Genomic DNA, 3,304 nt, shown 5'->3' with positions numbered 1-3,304 from the left:
ACCCACTTGTGCCTCCAAATTTCTGATGGAGGACCTTATTTCAGTCATAAAACTGAGAGTGGTCTTAGATAGATCAGAGATGATGGTTGCTAAGTCAGAGAGGCTCTGCCTAGAATTCTCTGTCTGTTGCTAAGAAGATGATGGAAAAGGCTTGCTATTGCCAAACCTATTTCTCCCACCATTATTATTATTGAAGCCTTGATTAGGCTTCTACTGATCCTTCCATAAGAAATTAGGATGATTCCTCCATGAAGGATTATAAGTGTTTCCACAGGATTCTCCCATGTAATTTACTTCTTCCATTCCAGGATTCTCAGGGTTATAAGCTTCTCCTTCAGAGGAAGCTTCTTTAGTACTGCCGGATGCAGCTTACATTCCAGTCAGATTCTGTGAAATCATATTGACTTGCTGAGTCAATATTTTGTTCTGAGCTAATATGGCATTCAGAGTATCAATCTCAAGAACTCCTTTCTTCTGAGTCATCTCATTATTCACAGGATTTCTTTCAGAAGTATACATGAACTAGTTATTTGCAACCATCTCAATGAGTTCCTGGGCTTCTGTAGGGGTTTTCTTTAGATGAAGAGATCCACTAGCAGAGTGGTCCAATGACATCTTGGACAATTCAGACAGGCCATCAAAGAATATACATAAGATGATCCATTCTGAAAGCTTGTCAGAAGGACACCTTCTAATCAATTGCTTGTATCTTTTCCAAGCTTCATAGAGGGATTCACCTTCCTTCTGTCTGAAGGTTTGGACTTCCACTCTAAGCTTGCTCATCTTTTGAGGTGGAAAGAATTTGGCCAAGAAAGTATTGACCAACTTTTTCTAAGAGGCCAGGCTTTCTTTAGCTTGTGAGTCCAACCATATCCTAGCTCTGTCTCTTACAGCAAATGGGAAAAGCAGAAGTCTGTAGACCTCAGGATTAACCCCATTGGTCTTAACAGTGTCACAGATTTACAAGAATTCAACTAAAAACCGATGAGGATCTTCCAATGGAAGTCTATGAAACTTGCAATTCTGCTGCATCAGAGAAACTAATTGAGGCTTAAGCTCAAAGTTATTTGCTCCAATTGTAGGAATTGAGATGCTTCTTCCCTAGAAGTCGGAAGTTGGTGTAGTAAATTCACCAAGCACCTTCCTTGCATCTCCACCATTGTTGTTGGGTTTGGCTGCCATGTCTTCTTCTTTTTCGAAATTTTCTGTCAGGTCCTCTCCGGAGTGTTGTTCTTTAGCTTCTCTTAGCTTCCTCTTCAGAGTCCTTTCAGGTTCAGGATCAGCTTCAACAAGAATGTCTTTATCCTTGTTCCTACTCATATGAAAAAGAAGAGAACAGAAAAGAAGAGGAATCTTCTATGTCACAGTATAGAGATTCCTTTATGTGAGTATAAGAATAGAAGAATAGAAGAATGAGGTAGAGAGAGAATGAGAGGAATTCGAACGCAGAGAGAGGGAGAGGGTTCGAATTATTAGATGAGTAGAAGAGAAGTGTTAGTGAATAAATAAAATAAATAGAAAGAGATGAGAGAGAAAGTATTCAAATTTTAAAAAGAGGGAGAAGAAAAATATTTTTATTTTTATTTAATTAATTAAGTTAGAATTCGAAATTTAAAAAAAAAATAAAATAAAATTAGTATTTAAAACAATTAGTTAATTAAAAAGAATTTTGAAAAAGTGGTTAGTGATTTTTGAAAATTAGAAGTGAAAAAGTAATTAGGTGGTTTTGAAAAAGATAAGAATTAATAAACTTTTTTTTTTAAATTAAAACAAACAAGTCAAGTAGTTAGTTGAAAAAGATTTGAAAATAAATTTTGAAAAGATAAGAAGTTAGAAAAAGATTTTGAAATTAAGTTTTGAAAAAGATATGATTGAAATTTATTTTGAAAAAGATTTGAAAAAGAAATTTAAAAAGATTTGATTTTGAAAGTTAAAGTTGATGGCTTGACTAACAAGAAACTAAAAGATATGATTCTAGAATTTAAAGATTGAGCCTTTCTTAACAGGAAAGTAACAAACTTGAAATTTTTGAATCAAAACATTAATTGTTAGTAATAATTTCAAAAATTTTGAAATAAAATTAAGAGAAAGATTTTGAAAATTAATTGAAAATTTTTCGGAAAACATGAAAGAAAAATGAAAAAGATTTGATTTTTGAAAAAGATTTGAAAAGATAAAGCTTTTAAATTGAAATTTTGACTTGACTAACAAGAAACAACTAAATTTTGAAAATTTTTGACTAAGTCAACCCAAAATTTCAAAATTTATGAGTAAAATAAGGGAAAGATATTATGTTTTATTTTTAAATTAATGAAGAAAGAGAAAAACAACAAAATAACACAAGACATAAGAATTTAAGATTAAAACAAATAATGTATGCAAGAACACTTTGAATGTCAAGATGAACACCAAGAACACTTTGAAGATCATGATGAACATTAAGAACATATTTTTGAAAATTTTTAGGAAAAGAAAGACATGCAATACCAAACTTACAAATTTTTAAACTTTAGACACTAATAATTCGAAAATGCATATGAAAAACAACAAAAAAACACAACAATAAAATCACAAGATTAAACAAAGAAAATCACCAAGAACAACTTGAAGATCAAGAAAGAACACATGATGAATTTTTAAAAATTTTAAGAAAATTAAAAAGATGCAATTGACACCAAACTTAAAATTTGACACTAGACTCAAACAAGAAATACAAAATTTTTTGGTTTTATGATTTTATTAATTTTTTTGTATTTTTTTCAAAATTATTTTGGAAAAGGAGAATAAAGAAATTCAAAATTTTTAATAAGAATTCCAGGATTCATGCAATGTTAGTCTAAAGCTTCGGTCCAAAAGAATTAGACATGGCCAAATGGCCAGCCAAGCTTTAGCATAACAAATACAGACATGTCCTTTCTACAATGGAAAATGGAAACCTTAGTCTAAAAGATTAGACATGGCTTAACAGCCAGCCAGGCTTCAACATATCTCATGAAACTCTAGAATTCATTCTTAAAATTTTTTATAAATTTTTTGAAAACTAAATTTTTTTTTCGAAAACAAAAATAAAAAGCTTAAACATAAAATAAAATTTCCAAATCTAAGCAACAAGATGAACCGTCAGTTGTCCGACTCGAACAATTCCGGCAACGGCGCCAAAAACTTGGTGCACGGAATTGAAATCACACCTTTGCAACTCCGCACAACTAACCAGCAAGTGCACTGGGTCGTCCAAGTAATACCTTACGTGAGTAAGGGTCGATCCCACAGAGATTGTCGGCTTGAAGCAAGCTATGGTCATCGT

Source organism: Arachis hypogaea, chromosome 11, assembly GCF_003086295.3.
Source record: "Arachis hypogaea cultivar Tifrunner chromosome 11, arahy.Tifrunner.gnm2.J5K5, whole genome shotgun sequence".
Classification (NCBI taxonomy): Eukaryota; Viridiplantae; Streptophyta; class Magnoliopsida; order Fabales; family Fabaceae; genus Arachis; species Arachis hypogaea.
The sequence above is the reverse complement of the archived record's forward strand: the minus strand, read 5'-3'. Positions refer to the sequence as shown.